Genomic DNA, 21656 nt, shown 5'->3' on the forward strand with positions numbered 1-21656 from the left:
ATGGACGAGATAGAGATGGTCACTACTTTTCTCCAGGCTCAAGAGTCCGACTATTTCCAAAACATGATGTCAGCCATGGGAAAGCCTTTCGCAGAAGCGATTAAGATTGGAGAGATGGTGGAGAACGGTTTGAAAACGGGAAGAATTTTGAGTCAGGCAGCCATAAAGGCAACCTCCCAAGCCGTCCAAAGCGGGTCTGGAGGAATAGCAAGAGGGAAGAAGAAAGAGGAAACATCCATGGTAGTGTCAGAGGTGGGAGAATATCATAATCCCGGGCTTTGTTCTTCGGAAAGAACCTCGCAACATTATTTCCCCCACCAAAATGCGACCTACGCTCCTCAGCCTTACATGGTTATGAGCACCCAGCCTTATATCCAGCGGTCACAACCAGTCAATCGGGGGCAGGCCCCACATCCTAGGAATCAGCCTCCTCACCGAAACCACTACAATCCTCGACCTCCTCAGAATAATTTCCGTCCTCGGGAACCACCCAGGAGACCCAACTACACACCAATCGGTGAACCCTATTCCGCCCTATTCCCTAAGCTTATCCAAATGAATTTGTTGCAGCCCATACCACCAAACGGACAGAACCCGGGATCACCATCATATCAGCGGGGTGTCAGATGTGCATACCATTCAGGGGTAGAAGGGCACGACACCAACGACTGTTGGACATTGAAACAAGCTGTAGAGAATCTGTTAGACCAAGGGAAGATTGTGTTGAGAGACGAGGATATCCCAAATGTGACCAATAATCCGTTGCCCGCCCACAACAACGGGCCGATAGTTGGGATGATTGGTGAAGACGAGGAAGTTGATCCATCACTTAAAGCCATAATTGCTGTTGCTGATACAGGAAAAGGACCCAGGGTAACTTCGGAGCAAGAAAAAGGAATAAGTGATGTATTCAAGCAGGCCTCCATGGTATGGGGGACGATCAAACAACCTCGGCCGAACGAGCCAGTGTTTGTCGGACGCATACCACGGGAACCGAAATACAACAAAGAGGGAGATGATGAGGTGTCCCCGCTCGACGAGAGTGAGGAAATATGTGAGGCGACAAGGGAAGAGCTATGCAAAATACACATGGTCCAGCCAGGAGAGGGCACTAGCATCGTTGAAGTATCGTACATGGGACCAAGCACCTAGTTTCAAAACTAGAAGGCTACGCCATTCTTGATCAAACGGAAGTCCTAATGAACCTGTCTTGCCACTTTCTCTGTATCACAAGTAACCCCAGAAGGTGGCTCAGATGTTTTTCTTCAGTTTCATGTTTTAATTTCCTGAATGTCAACCTTTTTCCTTATCTTCCCCAAAATGCCAAGAAATGAAATCGTGCTTGATTACTCACTTTCTTTTGTGTTCCCTTCAATTCTGATAAATGCAGCTTTAGATAACATGACATGTTTGAGGACTTCATGCCCGGATCACGAGAACTCCGATCAGACTTCAAATAATGAGTCAAAATTTGAGATATAAAGAATCTGAAAAATAGGAACAACTAAAGAAAATTGGTTCATGGTTTGGAAAATGTCTGTTACTAAAGCAGAGTTCGAGAGCAGTAAATGGGTTTAGACCCGTACAGAATGATAACCTTAATAACTGCGGTTTGTCACGGGCAATTATACCCAGAAAGAATGGTCCATACGTCATTGAAGAACGTTACCAAATGGAGCATTTGTATCTGGGCGACGTCGAAAAAAACGACGTCAGCCTTGCTTGGAAAGCAGGTGCAGCGATATGTCTAAATCACTCTGGCGATATCTTTGCACAGTTTGAGATGACGAAGGCTTTCATTCTCGCTACCCAAACACTATCAACCCTTTGCAAAACCCATTTGAGTTGGTTACTCTTCTTTGATTACCCTCTTTGGAACCTGAAAATATTGTTGAAAATAAAGTGAAAAAAAAAAAACAAGACAAAAACAAAACAAACAAAAACAGAAACAAAAAAAAAACAAAAACAAAAACAAAAATCCAAAAAAACAAAAGTGTGTATGAACTACGTTTGACTTGATTCCGAGAGGATACGTAGGCAACCTCTCCTTGGGGTTCAGTCACACCAACAATAAAATCCAGGAATTCCCCCCGAAAGTAAAACTGGGGCAGAAGTTATAACGATTCAGCAATAATCCCACCCAAAAGGTTCCAAAGTTGTAGTTCAATCCAAATTCTTTTCACCCCAAACCTTTTTCAAGTCCTTCTGATCAATCAGCAGAGCATTTCAAAATAGGAAGATACAATTATTTGGGTCCGATACAGCAAAATGAGGAGAATAAAGATGAGAGAGTCTTGTCGGTGAAAACCTTTGGGCACCGTGAGGCGACGCGAGAAGAGAAATTAAAAATGAGAGAGCTTGTTTAGTAAAAACTCGCAAAGAGTACTAGCAGGCGACAGTAAGAAGAGAAATGAGAGAGGTCGACTAGCGAAAACCCGCAAAGGGCGTTGTTGGCCAAAAAGATGATTCCACCTCAGAAAGTCCTGGCAAGGTTCCCAGGCTTTGAAAAATGTAGATCTGTTTTGATTCATGAGGAAATGCAAGGTCTCGGAGGTCGGGCATCCAGTCCAAAAGGCATGTCATGTCAGTTTGAAACTGGCATACACTCCAGATAAGTCCTTCTTTTCCCCCCGAAAGGGGGTTTTCTCTTTAAACTCATATGTTCTCCTTTACATAGTTTTCTTTGAGTTCTTTTTGATCTAACTCTTAATTCCGTAATAATCGCAAAGAAAGGTGGCAGGACCGGTTTTACAGGGCTCCGTTTGGCAAGAGTCAAATAAAATGTACGACCTCAATAGCGCGTCAGTCCCATCCCGACTGGCCATGGTAGTTGATTTGCTTCCAAAACCAACAAATCCCCACAGGGTATCCCTTGTTACAAATCCCCCATGGAGTTTCCCCTCGTACAATTCCCCAAAGAAGTCCACCCCAGCACATCCCCATCAAGTTTGTTAAAAAAAAAAAAAAAAAAAAAGAGTTTCGCATTGGACAAATCCACGCGGAGTTCCTCTTGTACAAATCCCCACAGAGTCTCCCTGATAAAATCCCCAAGCAGAACGGGACGGAAAAACCAAAGCCTTATAAGACAAATCATCACAAAATCTGGAAACGCAAGTCTGAGTAGTCCAAAGGTTTTCGCATGTGAAATCCAATCAATAGCAGAGTTTCTCAACAAGAATTGGGCCAAGACAGAGCAATTGGAACAATCAAGGCCCCCAAACCAACCGCCGTTGTCAAACTAATAATCTTTCTTTGTTTAAGAAAATTGAGACAGGTGCGACACAAAGCAGCTGTGCAAGAAGCAGGTTTAGCCCAAAAGAGATAAAGCGCGCAAGCATTGAAACAACCCTGCAGCAGAAAACGACCAAAGGTAAGTTTCCCAAAATATTTTCATGCATTTTGATGGATCTCCTTGGCATAACCCAAGGAACTTTTCCTACCCAAAACCCCCGGCATAACCCGATGAATCTTCCCGGCATAACCCGATGAATCTTCCCGGCATAACCCGATGAATCTTCCCGGCATAACCCGATGAATCTTCCCGGCATAACCCGATGAATCCTCCCGGCATAACCCGACGAATCCCCCGGCATAACCCGATGAATCCCCTCGGCATAACCCGACGAATCTTTTCGGCATAACCCGAATCTCCCGGCATAACCCGATGAATCTCCCGGCATAACCCGATGAATCTTTTCGGCATAATCCGATAAATCTTCCCGGCATAACCCGATGAATCTCCCGGCATAACCCGATGAATCTTTTCGGCATAATCCGATGAATCTTCCCGGCATAACCCGATGAATCTTCCCGGCATAACCCGATGAATCCTCCCGGCATAACCCGACGAATCCCCCGGCATAACCCGATGAATCCCCTCGGCATAACCCGACGAATCTTTCGGCATAACCCGAATCTCCCGGCATAACCCGATGAATCTTTTCGGCATAATCCGATGAATCTTCCCGGCATAACCTGATGAATCCTCCCGGCATAACCCGACGAATCCCCCGGCATAACCCGATGAATCCCCTCGGCATAACCTGACGAATCTTTTCGGCATAACCCGAATCTCCCGGCATAACCCGATGAATCTCCCGGCATAACCCGATGAATCTTTTCGGCATAATCCGATAAATCTTCCCGGCATAACCCAATGAATCTTCCCGGCATAACCCGATGAATCCTCCCGGCATAACCCGACGAATCTTTTTCGGCATAACCCGATGAATCTTTTCGGCATAACCCGATAAACCTTTCCGGCATGATCCGATGAATTCCCCTGGCATAACCCGACGAATCTTTTCGGCATAACCCGAATCTTTTCGGCATAACCCGAATCCCCTCGGCATAACCCGATGAATCTTTTCGGCATAATCCGATAAACTTCTCGGCATAACCCGATGAATCCTCCCAGCATGACTCGATGAATCTTTTCGGCATAACCCGAGAACTCTTTTCCATGCAATCAGCATTAGGGTTTTAAACCCTGAACTGAATTCCCCTTTTAGTCAGCATTAGGGTTTTAAACCCTAAACTGAACTTTTTCCTTTTCAGCCAGCATTAGAGTTTTAAACTCTAAATTGAGCTTTTCCATGCAATCAGCATTAGGGTTTTAAACCCTAAACTGAATTCTTCCTTTGTTCGACGTTAAGGTTTTAAACCCCAAACCGAACCTCTCCCCAGCTAGCCGGTGTTAGGGCTCCAGCCCTGAACTGAGCATGCATATCCTCTTTCATCAATTTTATGAACTTCCTGGTGAATAATTAACGAAATTTTCCTAGTGAAACTGGGGCAGAAAATTTCGTTCGTTTGTTTGTTTTTTCCCGCAGGTCTAACCTCGAGCCACACGGATCTAAATGACCCACGAGATAAGTCTCAACTCAAAATCAAAGAAGAAAAAAGAGGTGTCCCAAGATTCGGAGTAAATGGAAGGCGGATTGACTCCAGCATTTAATTAAGGTCCTGAACCCTGCCAGTCGCGCCTCACTCAGTATCCCAGAGATTAAACAAGTCACCACAACTCGCAAGCATCAAGATTCAGATCGGAGTCTGCAAGCAGAATCAGCTAAGACCTAAGATCAAGTCGTAAAAGAATCATAGATAGGAATCTTGTAACTAGCAGTGGACATACACACAAGTAGTTAGCTCAGTTTCCAATTTCCATTTGGTTGTAATAAGGCGGTCAGTGACGCAGTAGTGGCAATAGAAACAGCAGTAGCAGCAAGCATTGCAATCCCATGGTAGTCCCAGCTACCAAAACTTCTCGAACTACATTGACCTGATTCCTGTTTAGCCCAGGATATGTAGGAAATCTTTGAAGCAAGATTCGGTCAGATCTTTCAAAAAAAAACATGCTTCATACGGAGTAGTCCATAGGCAAAAATCGCTCATGCACGCTCACTTTATCTTTGCACGAAAACTCTTCGTGTTTCCGAACAAAGAGGGGCAGCTGTGAGCACGTGATTTTTGTTTCACGAGACAATCGCTCCAAAAGAAATAAAAAATAACAACAATTGATCCCGTTGTACAATTTTGAGATTTTTACATGGCACTTCGTTAATTGTTTATGACTTTGGCCCATTTTTACTTTATTAAAACAAAATACAAAAAATGTACGTGTCATGCATGATCTGAACCGTAACATGGTTGTTAAATAGAAAAGCATGAACAGGCATCTTTGCCCGTGATTTTGTTTTGTTTAATTTTTACCTGTTTTGAATCATTTTAATGTGTGTGCAAATAATTGTATTAGCAGTTTATTTTAATTTGATTTTACTTAGTTTTGTATTTTTATAACAAAAGAGAAAGAAAAAAAAAGAAAAGAAAAGACCCCTTCCGGACTTGGGCCAATTTGTTAAAATTGGCCCAACAAACTCAGCCCAAAATCCAGGCCTGCCCGGTCCAACACCACCTGATGCCCAGAGAATCCAAACGACGTTGTTTTGGTACAGGTTGATCTGGGCCGTTGATCTCAAATTGATCAACGGCCAAGATCAATTCCCCATAACCCATCAACAAACCCGACCCGTCTCACCCGGACCGACCCTAACCCTTTACCCTTGAAACGACGTCGTTCCCTGATAGCCAAAGGATCCTGGCCCTTCATCTCATCTCATCCAACGGCCAGGATCCATTTGCTCACTAACTATATAAACTCCTAACACTACCCTGCCCCCCTATCCAAACCCCAGCCTTCGTCGTCCTCACCACAACCCCCAAATCCTAGAGCCGCCCTAGTATCCCCCACCATGAAAACCGGTGGCATGAACGCCGGTGACCTTCCCCTTAACACCATAGAACCCCCTTGACGTCCTGAACCCAAATCTACCAACCACACGCCTCGAATCCTATCCCACCTTCTCGAATCTTCATTTGAAGATTCGAGTCGGAACCTAATCTACACCGATCTGCCTTGAAATCATACCAGACACTCCCCAGACCCCCCTCGTGACCAAACCATACTTGGTTTGGTCCGAATCTAACCAGGGAAACACGAATCCCAGATCTAAGTTTTTGAACTCTAGTTTTCCCTGTGCATGTTCCGTGCTTTGTTCAAACTGAAGAGATTAAGGCCTAATGGACCTTAATCGAGGTGTTTCTCATCCGAGAAACACTTCGTTTAAAAGTCCATTCAACCTTAAAGAAGGTCCGTCCAAACGCCAGTGGATTTTTCTGATTTGTTCCTTAAAAAGCTTTAAGGTGAGTTAATTTTCTTTTCTTTATTTCAGTTCGTATGTTTGTGTGTTGTTAAAGGCCTGTCCGCATGGCCAAACTTTTTGTTTTGTGTTTTTGAACTGCTATTGTCCACCTTGGCCGGACCTCTGTATTCAGTCAGTTTCTTTCTTCATAATGCGTGTGTATAAATGTATGTTCAATTGAATCCGTAACTGGTCATTCATTTAGTTCTTAGGGCCTTTCTGTTTGACATTGCAAAATGAACCCCTTATGTGATACTGTTTAAATGTCTGATTTTTGGCTACAATTGTGTATGTTAATGCTAATATAGTCGAGTCGACATGTGTCGTCAATTAGTTTCAACTGTCCGAACAATAACAAATCGAGTTGTTTCTGTTGAACATTTGCCTGAATCAATTAAGAACCAAGTCCTGTTAATTATAGTCGTTAATATGATTTCAGAAACCTAAGGCTTTGGTCTGTAACTGAAATCTGAGTTGATGACATGTGCACTTGTGCACAGCATGTGCATTGTGCACAGCCTGTTTTCCTGCATAAAAGGCTTTTGATTTTAAAAAATGGTTTGACAGCATATGCTGTCAGATATATTCTACTGCCCATATTTGCTTTTGGTTAATAAAATGGGAAAGTTTAAAGCTGCCAGGAGAATGATGGGGTTTTATATTTAATTAGCTAAAGTGGAACTGAAAAGAAAAGGGCACATGGGAGGGGTGTTTGATATACTCTAAACAGGCTGTTAAAAGGGGAAGGTGAAGGCTTATAAGAGGAGGACCGGGGGACACATAGGGTAGAGCTGATAGACAGAGATATACAGAGGGATTAGAGATAGTCATATACAGAATTAGACTGAGACAATAGAAGAGAAAGAAAGGGGATACCATCTGAAGGGAAGGAGATATACAGGATTGAGAGATAGACATACACACGCACACACACAAAAGGAGGACAGAAGGAGAAGGGAAAAGGAAAATAGATAGACTGTGAGGAATTCTTTGAAAGAGAGAGCTGGAATACACATGGAGAGATAGATATACACACACAAACAGAAAAGTTGGGAAGAACTCTGTTTGATAGCACAGACAGACAAAAACTAGAAATTGCATTCTTAGTTGCTGTTTTGATTTCACTGGTCTTGATATGTTGTCCAACACTGATTCCTTCTAAATCCAACTGGGTCTGTTGTTCGTTTGTTGGTCTATTCTGAGATTTGGTCTAGCTGGGATCTAGATTCTACCCCAATCGTTTCATTTGTTGCTGCTGCTGTTACTCTGATTCCTGTTGCTGCTGATTTTCCCTGTTATTCTCCTCTTCTTCTTTGCATTTCAGCCTTCCAGGTACACATTTCGAATCCCGTATTGATGTAACTGAAACAATTCGAAAGCATGAAATGAAAAGGGTTGAAGAAGTTCAAGTATTTGTTGTGATATTCATGGTACACTAACGGGTCTGTAAAAAATTTTGATTAGTTCATAATTCAATAGTTTGAAAGCATGTACTGGTACTTGACTGGGTTTAGCCCCTTTGTGTTTTAGTTTGGTAGTTGTTTGTTAATACGGGGTATGTATACTCCAATCTTATACAATGCTGTTTATGTTTCATTTAATCTTTTTTTTGGTTCCGTTAGGCAGTACATAGGGTCACGCTCAAAGTCCCATTAGTAACAATATCCAGTAACTAAATCCTTTAATCTAGTCCAAATAAGTTCAGTTAAGTTCAAATTAAGAAATGTTCGGATTAAGTATTGCATTTCATCTATCTCATATGTGATCTTTTGTTCGACCAGGGCATTTTTCCTAAGGCATGACGTCTTTTACTTTAAAAGTAATTAATCAGAAACTGATAGGAGTTTGGTTTAGGCCAAAGTATATATTTCAATTATCATACATTTTTCTTTCTTCTATCTCTGGAAATAAAATAATAGAAATGTGTCACTGTAGGATACCCTTCTAAAAATAATGAGACGAGCCTCGCCTAATAAAAAATGCAAATTGCGGGGCCCTCAACAACTAATCATAATATTTAGAATTCGGGCTAGGCCATTTAGTGAATCTCATGGCCTTTTCTCAAAAATAATAACGCGCTAGACTTTTCAGGCACGGCTTAATTAAATCATATTCTTAAATTCGGGTGCACATTGATGTGACCCAAATCCGAATCTCAACGAAGTCCGAATGTGTCGACGATCACGGGTGCATTGATTGTGACGTGGTTCGACGTGCATTTTCACGACGTTGCAATTCTATAAAAATAAATGATAATAATAAAAGCGGTATAAATCTAATAAAAAGCACATAAGTCACAACATGTATTTAAAACAGATATTTAGCCATTATAACAATTTAAGCGACCGTGCTAGAACCACGGGATTCGAGGATGCCTAACACCTTCCCTCGGGTCAACAGAATTCCTTACTTAGAATTTCTGGTTCGCAGACTTCATTTGGAAAAGTCGAAAATTTCCTCGATTTGGGATTCAAGATAAACCGGTGACTTGGGACACCAAAAGCCAAACCTTTCCCAAGTGGCGACTCTGAATTAAATAATCTCATTTCGAATATTGTCACTTAAATTGGAAAAACTCCACCCGCGCATTTAACCCTTCGGGGCGGGGCGCGCAAAAAGGAGGTGTGACAATAGTATAGAAAACCCAAGTCTTTAATTTTAAACTCATCATCCAAAAACTGCTTCAAGGCTGAAATTTCAACCAAATCATCACTCGTAAGGATGATGTCATCAACATAGACTGCTAATATCACCAAATGACCTGGAGATCCTTTGATGAAAAGAGAATAGTCATTGAGGGAATGATGATACCCTCTAGAATAAAGAGCCTCGGATAACTTGGCATATCATTGTCTAGAGGCTTCACGCAACCCATAGAGTGATTTTTTCAGCTTACAAGCCAAAGGGACAGAAGAAGGAGAAGCAACAGAGAGACCTAGAGGTAATTTCATATAAACCTCTTCATCTAAGTTACCATGAAGAAAGGCATTATTGACATCAAGTTGAAACAAAGACCAATTCTTTTTAACAACAACATCAATCAAGCACTTAACAGTGGACATTTTCACAACAGAAGAGAAAGTCTCATTGAAATCCACCCCCACAACCTGTGTGTCCCCCCTAATGACAAGCCTAGCCTTGTATCTTTCAATCTCACCGTTAACTTTGTATTTGATCTTATAGACCCATTTGCAACCAATAGGCTTCTTGCCCGAAGGAAGCTCAATAATATCCCAAGTATGATTTGCTTCCAAAGCCTCAAACTCTTTCCTCATGGCATCTTGCCAAGCTGGGATAGGAGCTGCCTGGGAATATGTATATGGTTCAAATTATACTGGCTTAGAAGAGGAGCAAGAAAGGGAATTGTTCAGCTTGTAGATGTAATCATTTAAGTAAGAAGGAGGATTATGAGGTCTATCAGATTTTCTAAGGGGAATAGAGGATGGTGCAGGAATAGCAGCATCAGGATTAAAAGAAGGAGAAGCAGGGGCAGAATCAGGGACAGCAACTGAAGGAGAAACTGCAACATCTATGTCAGGAGGAAAAGAGGTGTTGGGAGGAGTAGGAGATGAAGAACCATGTGTGAAAGTAGAAGCAGGATGTGATGTTGTGTTGGGGGGAACATTAGTGGAAGAACAGGGCATAAGGCAATCATGGGGAAAAGAAGGTAAATGAGTAGGTGACAAAGGGGACTCAGAAACAACAGGAAAGGAGAAATCTGAGGAAAGGAAAATGCTGCTCATGGAAAACCACATCTCTGGATATGAAACACTGCTTGGATTGCAAATTATACAACTTATAGCCTTTCTTTACAAAGTGATAGCTAAGGAATACACAAGGATTAGCTCTAGGTTTCAGTTTATCTCGTTGAGGAATTGGAACAGTGGCAAAACAAAGACAACCAAAAGTCCTTAAGTGAGAATAATTGGGCTTTTACCAAATAGCAACTCATAAGGAGATTTATTTTGAAGCAAACTAGAGGGAAGTCTATTTATAATATAGGTGGATGTGAGGAGACAGTCTCCCCAGAATCTAATGGGAACTTGGGACTGAAAAAGTAAGGCTCTAGAAGCTTCAAGAAGAGTTCTATGCTTCCTCTCAACCACACCATTTTGTTGAGGTGTGTGAGGGTAGCTTGTTTGATAAATTATACCATGTTCAGAAAATAAGGAAATAGCAGCATGACTAGCTCCTAACTCTAAAGCATTGTCAGACCTTATACACTGAATAGTCATATGAAATTGTGTCTTTACAAGTGCAACAAAGGCCTTAAGAAGAGGGAAAATATTACTCTTGGATCCCATTAGTAAGAAAGTATTTAGAACCAGAGTAAGTAGGTGTGTGATATGGTCTCCAAGTGTCAACATGGATAGGTTGGAAAGGTTTAGAGCTATTAATTGAGCTATCAGGGAAAGGCAATCTAGTTTGCCTAGCCATTGGACAAACATGACATGTAAAAGACTGTGTGGAAGAAATATCAAAAGACACTTCAGAAATACTTTTCATTCTAATAAAAGGAACATGAGCGAATCTACTATGCCAAACAATATCCATCATTTTATTCATAGCAGCTTTATTACAGGTGGAAGAAACAGTATTTACAATAGAAGAAACAGGATCACAAATAGATGGTAAGCTGCAAGAATTTGACAGAGTAGCTTGATGCTGAGAAGGCGTTTCCCACACAAACTTGTATAACCCACAATCCAGTTTACCAAGATCCAGAGGCTTCTTCAGAGAAGTGCCCTGTATGAGACAAGAAAGTCTAGTAAACTAAATTATGCAATCAAACTGGTCTGTGAGTTTATGTACAGAAATAAGATTGTGTTTAAAAGAAGGTAGATAGAGAACATTTGTAAGAATAATGGAATCAGTTAAGGCAAAGGAACTTGTACAAGTGACTTTAACTTTGTACCCATTTGGTAGGGAAACAAGGAAAGGAATAGGTAAAAGTGTGATATTAATAAGGTAATCTTTATTAGAGGTCATGTGATCTGATGCACCGGAGTCAACTATCCAAGTTAAAGAATCAGATTGACTAAGTAGAGTAGAATTAAAACTATATACTACATTCTTAGACAGTAAAGTACCAGCAAAATTGGCAGAGCTCATAATGTTGAGTTGAGGTCCAGAATCAGAGATATGAGATTCCTGTAACAATGAAATAAACTGAGAATACTGCTGCTTTGTCAAACCAGGTAACCCAGAACCATGTTCATTAGAACCAGCAGAAGGAACAAAGGCTTGGTTAGGCGAAGAACATTCAGAAGTAGAAAAATCAGAGTCCATAACCACATTGGCAGCTACTTTTTTGCCTTTAGTGAACTTGAAATTTGGAGGGAACCCGTGAAACTTGAACACTTATCAATGGAATGTCCTGATTTCTTACAATACTTACAAAAGAGGTTAGACTTGGATTGGTCAAAATTGACTCTCTGATTAAATTGTCTCTGATATCCCTGAACATTAATTTGTGGTTGAAAAGGTTTGTTATTGGGAGGATTGACATTGAAAGATGTTGATTCAGTAGTAAATTGTATGGCAGGATTGACTTGTCTTTGTTTTTCATCTTGTAGGAGGATGTTATAGACATTGTCCAGAGATGTCAAAGGTTGCATCATTATCAAATTGCTTCTGACACCCACATATACCTCATTCAGTCCCATGAGGAACTGATGAACTTTATCCTCCTCTTTCTCCTTCTGAAGACCTTCTTTAGCAGCACATGTGCAAGTATTTGCATGACCACTACACATTACCCCCAACTCATCCCATATTCTTTTAAGTTTGGTGAAATAGGAAGCAATATCAAGGGATCCTTGATAAGTAGATTCTAATTCCCTTTTTAATTCAAATACTTTGGTCCCATTTACAGTTCCATATCTGTTATTTAATTGTTTCCAAATGCTTTCAGTTGTCTCAGAGTATTGAACACTTTCAGCTATTTCTGAAGACAACGAGCTAGTTATCCATGATATAACCATGTTGTTACAACAATCCCATTGTTTATAATCAGGGGAAGTCGCAGTAGGTTTGGGACATGAACCATCAATAAAAGCTATCTTATTCCTAGCGGACATAGAAACTATCATGCTACACTTCCATCCCCCAAAACCATTCCCCGAGAAAGGTACAGGAACAAGTGATACTCCGGGAACATCAGAAGATTGGAGATACAAGGGGGATGAAGGCTCAGGAGTATATGCAGAAGATGTACTAAAACCAGTCATGATAGCAATTAGGAAGTATCAATCGACAACTCACGGCAACAAGTCACAAATGATAACACCAAACACCACAAAGCAAGCAATCAGATAAGAGAAGAGAATACCAGCCTTCTTCGCAACCTGAATAAGTAAGGCCTGGAAGACGAACAAAACTCTGATGAGTTCGCCGAGCAAACCCTAATCTGACAAAATCTGGAACCTTCGAGTAGCCAAAATTCAATCAAAAAAATGGAAACTTCGCGCTAGTACAACTTCTCCGATGACAGCAATGAAAAAAATCAAACCAAAAAAATAACTTCCAGTCGAGAAATCAACGGAAACCACCAAACTCCGACAACAGCGAAAACTTGACGAAATTAGGTGAGGGTAACATCGCTCAATAGAGGAGAGTAAGGACTGACCGTCTCCCGCTCTGATACCATGTTAATGCAGAAAACATCAACTCAATGAAAAGGATCGTCAATGGAGATTAGGGATTCTAGATCCTTCTTATCAGAGAGAAAGATATGAACGAAGCAGTGAGAGATGGGAAAATGGTTCGCCAACCCAATACAGTTGGACCTTTGACTATTTATACTTCACTTAGACCCGGTCCATAATGTTTACAAAACTAGCACAATTGATTGAACTAAGCTATTACATCTGACTACTTCTAATACAATACAAAGAATGACTATCTCTATAAAACTATCTATTTACCAAACAAATAAAGAATGGGCCAACTTAAGTATGTGGCTTTGGAGGCCCAACAACCTCGTCCAAATTTGCTTGGTACTTTTTATTTTTCGAGAGTTAATTTAATTAATTTTAACTCAAATTGCATTAAATTTATTATTTTTAATTAAATTTAGATATTTTAGAACCACAAGAAGATTAGAATAAGTTGCGATTTACTTATACCAAAATGGCAAAACATGTATTTTGTATTGCCAATAGTTTTACTCCGGTGAAGCAGAAAGTAAAAGAGCTTGCAGACAGAAGCATTACGCCCTCTTGTTTTATTTTATGTGAAATTGTTTTACCAAGTATGGAGTTTTTTTTAAAATAAAAAATAAAAGAAAGACTTTCAAACATGAGTTCTTAAATATGCCATGATATTTTTATGGCAATAAAATCATGCCATTAAATGTTACAACATTTGAAGTTAAAAATTATTTCTAAATATAGAAAGTGTCAATTTTTTGGAATAAACAAAAAGTAAAGAATATCACATAAAATGAAAGAAATGAAGGTCGAGTAATTTTGAATGATTGCGAGTTGATTAATAAACAATTTACAGGTAATATGCGATCACTTGGGATTAGGAATCAAGACTGGATTACCCTACATCTATCACAGCAAGGCTAGCAATCCATTTGTGAACTTAAAGAAAGAATACAATGGAATTTTCCGGCAAGAAGACATTGTTGAGTTTCTTTTTAATATGGAAAGGTATTAAAAAGAGGATGAATGGAAAATGGAGGGAAATGAAAATTTTGAGTAAAATTTTAAGTTTCCCTCTCTTTTTAATGAGACATTGTCCCTCATTGGTAGAGGAAAAGGAGTTTGGTGGGTTTATCTACAAATGTACTTCATGTAGCTCTTAAAAAGTTAGGAAGAAGGCAAGCCTCGCACCGTCGTCGCTCGCTCGCTCGCTCGGCTCGGCTCGGCTCGGCTACGGCTTCGGCTTCGGCTTCAGATTCGGATTCGGCTTCGGATTCGGATTTGGATTTGGATTCGGATTCGGATTCGGATTTGGTCAATCGATTGATTGATTGATTTTTTAGACCAAATTTATTTGTTAATAGTGAATATTAACGTAATATTATCCGTGTTTGTAACGGATGTTTTTCAATCCGTGAATATTAATGAGCAAGTGCTCATGCCACCATGAGTAGTGCTCCAGCCACCATTGCCATATTGATTGCTCCATTAGTAAACAGCCTGGTGCTCTGTCCACCATAGCCAAGTGCTCCACTTCATGAGTGGCAGCGAGTCCATTTTTAGCAGCTAATTGCACTATAAATAGAGGGTGCAAGCAGCCTGTTGAAGACACACTGAAAACTTGAGAGCAATTGATCTTCTCTTCACCGAAAACTCAACGTTCGCTATACTTTGCACTCCTTCCTCTCAGATTTTCCATACGAATTTCTGACTTCTCCTCCCTTGTTCTGCATTGTTTTAAACTACTAAGAAAGCAATCGTAAGTGTGATTTGCTGCCGAACTTTGTGTTCGCTGAAACATTGAGGTTTGAAGTACCGCTACACCAGTGTGTAATTCGTTCTATCCTGGGAGAAAATAATCCATAACCTTGGGTACTATGAGGGGATTAAATTCCTTAAGGAAACACTGTGAATTCAGTGGGCTCGAATTAATTTGTATTTCATTTATATCATTTATATTTACGTTAATAAGCTAACATTTTAATTTCCATAATCATTATTTTACAAATACAGGAGGAACAACAAGCTTAAGGAATTTAATAATTTTAATTTTTGTATTTGTGTTACTTTTATTATTCTGGAAATTATAACCTTTGTGGTTTTTGTGTACTCCCGTTTGGAGAGTAAAGCCTTCGTGGCATTTTGTTGGATATTAAAATCTACGTGATTTTTCACTCTAGTTTTAAACATTTATTAAACGTTTGTTTGTGTCATTTTTTTTTCAGAAAAAAAAATGGCGAATGACGGAATCAAGCTGTTCCGATGATGACTGCCAACGCATCGACAAGTCGAACTCCGGCATTGGCACCGGCAGGGAAACCCGGAAAATTTTCTGGGATGGATTTCAAGCGCTGGCAGCAGAAGATGTTCTTCTACTTGACTACGTTATGTCTACAGAAGTTCATCAAGGAAGATGTTCCTGATCTTCCAGATGAAACTCCAGAGAATGAAAGCTTTCTCGTGATTGAGGCATGGAAGCATTCTGACTTCTTGTGCAGGAATTATATTCTTAGCGGACTGGAGGATAATCTGTATAATGTATACAGTGGCATGGAGACGTCAAAAGAATTGTGGAATGCATACAAAACTGAAGATGCCGGGATGAAGAAATTCGTCGCTGCAAAATTTTTGGACTACAAAATGGTAGATAGCAAGTCTGTTATTACCCAAGTCCAGGAATTGCAAGTGATTATTCATGATCTACTTACTGAAGGTATATTTCAAATGAATACTGATGTTGAAAGTAAAATTTTTAGTAATTTTACTAACGCAATTTTCATTGAAGGTCTTGTCATCAATGAAGCATTCCAAGTAGCAGCAATAATTGAGAAGTTGCCTCGATTGTGGAAGGACTTCAAAAATTATTTGAAACATAAACGAAAGGAGATGTCCCTTGAAGATCTCATTGTTCGATTGAGAATCGAAGAGGACAATAAAGCTGCTGAAAGGAGAGGCCGTGGAAATTCAACAATAATGGGAGCAAATATTGTTGAAGATAACAAAAAGAGAAAGAAGGCTTCTGGTCCGAAATACAACCCAAGCAAAAAGCGGTTCAGTGGAAACTGCTACAACTGTGGGAAAACCGGACACAAATCTACGGAGTGTCGTGCTCGGAAGAAAGACAAGCAAAGGGGTCAAGCAAACATGGTAGAAAAGCATGATGATGTTGATGACTTGTGCGCCATGCTTTCTGAATGCAACCTGGTAGGAAACCCAAAGGAGTGGTGGATTGATTCTGGAGCCACTCGCCATGTTTGTGCTGTGAGGGAAGCATTTTCTACATATGCTTCTGCTGGACCCGAAGAGACGCTCTCTATGGGAAATGCTGCTACAGCAAAAATTGAAGGATACGGTAAGATATTTCTCAAGATGACTTCTGGCAAGGTCATGACTTTGAACAACATCCTTCATGTTCCCGAGATTAGGAAGAACTTAGTCTCTACTGGACTTCTTGTAAAGCACGGTTTCAAGTGCGTTTTTGTATCTGACAAGGTAGTGATTAGTAAGAATGAAATGTTTGTAGGAAAAGGTTACCTTACTGAGGGTCTTTTCAAGCTGAATGTAATAGTTGTTGAAACTAATAATAAAACTTCAGCTTCTTCTTACTTACTTGAGTCAAATGATTTATGGCATGTACGTTTGGGTCATGTCAATTATAAAACCTTGCGAACAATGATTAACTTGGAAGTATTGCCTACGTTTGAATGCGAAAAATCAAAATGTCAAATATGTGTGGAATCTAAGTATGTTAAACATCCTTACAAGTCGGTTGAAAGGAATTCAAATTCTTTAGACTTAATTCACACAGATATTTGTGACATGAAATCAATACCATCTCGCGGTGGAAAGAAGTAATTCATAACTTTTATTGACGATAGTACCCGATATTGCTATGTTTACTTACTTAATAGTAAAGATGAAGCAATAGACGCATTCAAGCAATACAAAAATGAAGTTAAAATGCAACTTAACAAGAAAATCAAAATGATAAGAAGTGATAGGGGTGGTGAATATGAATCTCCTTTTGAACAAATATGTTTAGAATATGGAATTATTCATCAAACATCAGCCCCTTACACGCCCCAATCCAATGAGATTGCGGAAAGAAAGAATCGTTCATTAAAGGAGATGATGAACGCATTGTTGATAAGTTCTGGTTTGCCACAGAACTTGTGGGGGGAAACCGTTCTTATGGCTAACCGAATACTAAATCGAGTACCCCATAGCAAAACACAATCCATTCCATATGAAAAATGGAAAGGAAGGAAGCCCAACTTAAATTATTTTAAAGTGTGAGGGTGTTTAGCAAAAGTGCAAGTTCCTAAACCCAAAAGGGTAAAAATAGGACCGAAAACAGTTGATTGCGTTTTCATTGGATATGCGACCAATAGTAAAGCATATCGATTTCTGGTTCATAAATCAGAAAATCCCGGCATTCATAACAATACGGTTATAGAATCAGATAATGCTGAGTTCTTTGAATATATATATCTGTATAAAAAGGAATGCGAGTCGATTGGTGAAGGATCTAAACGACCTCGGGAAGAAACAAAAGAAAGTACATTTAATCAGGGGGATCCAAGACGCAATAAACGTCAAAGAACGTCTACTTCGTTTGGACCAGATTTTGTGACTTTCTTATTGGAAAATGAGCCTCGAACATTTAAAGAAGCTATGCCTTCTTCGGAATCATTGTTCTGGAAAGAGGCAGTCAATAGTGAAATAGAATCCATTTTGAACAACCATACATGGGAATTGGTTGATCTTCCTCCTGGAAATAAACCTTTGGGTTCTAAATGGATTTTTAAGAGAAAAATGAAAGATGATGGCACTATTGATAAATTTAAGGCAAGACTTGTTGTTAAAGGGTATAGACAACGAGAAGGTCTTGACTACTTTGATACATACTCCCCAGTTACAAGGATTACGTCCATACGGATGTTAGTAGCATTAGCTGCAGTGTATGGTCTTGAAATTCATCAAATGGATGTTAAAACGGCCTTCTTAAATGGAGAGTTGGAGGAAGAAATTTACATGGAACAACCTGAAGGGTTTGTGGTTCCAGGTAAAGAAAATAAGGTATGTAGACTTGTTAAGTCCCTTTACGGACTAAACAAGCACCCAAACAATGGCAAACGAAATTTGACCAAACAATGTTGTCAAATGGTTTTAAGATAAATGAATGTGATAAATGTGTGTACATTAAAAATGTTCCAAATCACATAGTCATTGTTTGCCTATATGTGGATGATATGCTGATAATGAGTAATAACATTGCCAACATAAATACTACTAAGCGTATGCTAACTAGCAAGTTTGATATGAAGGACTTGGGAATTGCGGATTTAATTCTGGGGATTAAGATCCAAAAGACTCCTCAAGGTCTGGCATTGTCACAATCTCATTATATTAAGACAGTACTTGAAAAATTCAAGCACTTGGGCTTTAAAGTTGCAAAGACTCTAATTAACGTAAATCTTGCACTAGCAAAGAATAAAGGCCAAAGCATATCACAATTGGATTATGCTCGTGTGTTGGGATGCTTAATGTACATCATAATTTGTACACAACCAGATATAGCTTGTGCTATAAGTAAACTAAGTTGATACACGAGCAATCTAGGTCAATCTCATTGGATGGCAATGAAACGAGTTTTGGGATACTTAGAACATACCCAAAACTTTGATTTGCACTACAGTAAATATCCTGTGGTGATTGAAGGATATTGTAATGCAAATTGGATCACCGGTTCAACTGATTCGAAGTCCACAAGTGGATATGTATTCACTATTGGTGGAGGAGAGGTATCTTGGAAGTCGTCCAAACAAACATGTATTGTCCGCTCTACAATGGAGGCTGAGTTCATAGCCTTAGATAAAGCCGGTGAAGAAGCTGAATGGCTCCGGAATTTCTTGGAAGACATTCCATTTTGGCACAAACCGTTGGCACCAATATGCATACATTGTGATAGCCAAGCAGCAATTGGAAGGGCTGGGCAAATACTCTCTAGAGGAATTATCACGATTGACTATGTAAGGTCAAATGATAATGTGTCGGATCCACTTACAAAAGGCCTAACTAGAGAGGTAGTTGAGAAATCATCGAGGGGAATGGGACTATGGCCGAGAACAAGTCATTGTGGCGGTAACTCTACCTAGAAAATTGGAGATCCCAAGATCTAGGTTCAAGGAGATCAAACAAAGTCATTAATGACGGTTCAACATTGTCAACAAAAATTTTGGTCCATTCTCATGATGAGACAATGTTCAGTACCAAGGATAAAGCATGAAGGCTTTTTAATGATTTCTAAATTTTATACGGGGTATATCAAATAGTGTATCTAAGGGATGACACGTTTAGAAATCACCTATATAAGTGTGAAGTGTTAGCCGCTTCAAGGAGAATTTTGCAAGGCCAATTCTCTACGCACTTATGAAACCAGGCGGTGTTCATAGCTGAAACAAACACAACAATGAGAACCAAAGACGGTTAAGGGTTGATTGTGTGACTTATGGTTGTCTAGGTATACACTAAAGTTCGACGGTTCAAAGATATCAAATCTACCGATTGACCGAGTATATCCGACATAAGTTCACTACGGAAAGTTCAAAGGGAAACCTACTTATCCAGATGCAATTAATCCTTGCTTGCAAATCACACAAGTTTTTCATGCATACTTCCGTGATATAGCCATTCCCCATTCATGTGGGGGATTGTTGAGTTTCTTTTTAATATAGAAAGGTATTAAAAAGAGGATGAATGGAAAATGGAGGGAAATGAAAATTTTGAGTAAAATTTTAAGTTTCCCTCTCTTTTTAATGAGACAGTCCCTCATTGGTAGAGGAAAAGGAGTTTGGTGGGTTTATATACAAAGGCACTTCATGTAGCTCTTAAAGAGTTAAGAAGAAGGCAAGCCTCGCGCTGTCGTCGTTGCTCGCTCGCTCGGCTCGGCTTCGGCTACAGCTTCGGATTTGGATTTGGTCAAATGATCGATTGATTGATTAATTTTTTGGACCAAATTTATTTGTTAATAGTGAATATTAACGTAATATTATCCGTGTTTGTAACGGATGTTTTCCAATCCGTGAATATTAATGAGCAAGTGCTCATTCCACCATGAGTAGTGCTCCAGCCACCATTGCCATATTGATTGCTCCATTAGTAAACAGCCTGGTGCTCTGTCCACCATGGCTAAGTGCTCCACTTCATGAGTGGCAGCGGGTCCATTTTTAACAGCTTATTGCACTATAAATAGAGGGTGCAAGCAGCCTGTTGAAGACACACTGAAAACTTGAGAGCATTTAATCTTCTCTTCACCGAAAACTCAACGTTAGCTATACTTTGCACTCCTTCCTCTCAGATTTTCCATACGAATTTCTGACTTCTCCTCCCTTGTTCTGCATTGTTTTAAACTACTAAGAAAGCAACAGTAAGTGTGATTTGCTGCCGAACTTTGTGTTCGCTGAAACATTGGTGTTTGAAGTACCGCTACACCAGTGTGTAATTCGTTCTATCCTGGGAGAAAATAATCCATAACCTTGGGTACTAGGAGGGGATTAAATTCCTTAAGGAAACACTGTGAATTCAGTGGGCTCGAATTTTCATTTATATCATTTATATTTACGTTAATAATCTAACGTTTTAATTTCCATAATCATTAGTTTACAAATACAGGAGGAACAACAGACATCATTCCATTTTTTCAGACATTAACCCTCTCCAAGGAATCTACTTCTGTCCAAAAATGCTATGTTGAACTTTCAAGACTTGTCAAGGAAAAGCTCGGGAAAATAGATCCCTATTTCCTGAAGCTTTCAGATGCGATGATCACTTGGATTGAAGCTTGGGACGAGCTTAACCCAGCTTCTAAAGGTTCTTCCAAAATTCCCAATGGAACTTCCAAAAGAAAATTTCACTCATTAATTGCTACACTTAGTTTGAAGTATAAATAGTCTTCAATTTATTTAGTTTTATAGTTGTATTTCAGTTCTAGGTTTAGTCAAAATGAATAAGGGGATGATATTAGTAGATGTGATCCTCCTCCATTGGTTTTTAGTAGACTGCTAAGAGCCACAATGTAGGGCTTGTATTCTGGTTTACCCTAGATTTTCTAGTTTTTTTTTTTTCTTGAACTTGTTATGAGAATGAGATCTATACTTCTATTTTGCTATTATTTTTTTTAATCCATCATGTGTCCAAAACTTAATTAACCCGGATTCATGCCATAGAAAGCTTACGGTGGAGGTAGTGGCGAAACCGAAAATTTACAAGGTAATTCGAAAAAAAATTAGGATGTCATAGTTGG

At 39.7% G+C, this 21656-nt stretch overlaps 1 pseudogene; it reads left to right on the forward strand.

Annotated features, from left to right (window-relative positions):
• The window catches only part of LOC107826906 (UDP-arabinopyranose mutase 1-like), a 33017-nt pseudogene extending 11714 nt beyond the window's left edge, over positions 1-21303 (forward strand).
• The last annotated feature ends 353 nt before the right edge of the window (positions 21304-21656 follow it).

This window comes from Nicotiana tabacum, chromosome 22 (assembly GCF_000715075.1).
Source record: "Nicotiana tabacum cultivar K326 chromosome 22, ASM71507v2, whole genome shotgun sequence".
Taxonomy (NCBI): Eukaryota; Viridiplantae; Streptophyta; class Magnoliopsida; order Solanales; family Solanaceae; genus Nicotiana; species Nicotiana tabacum.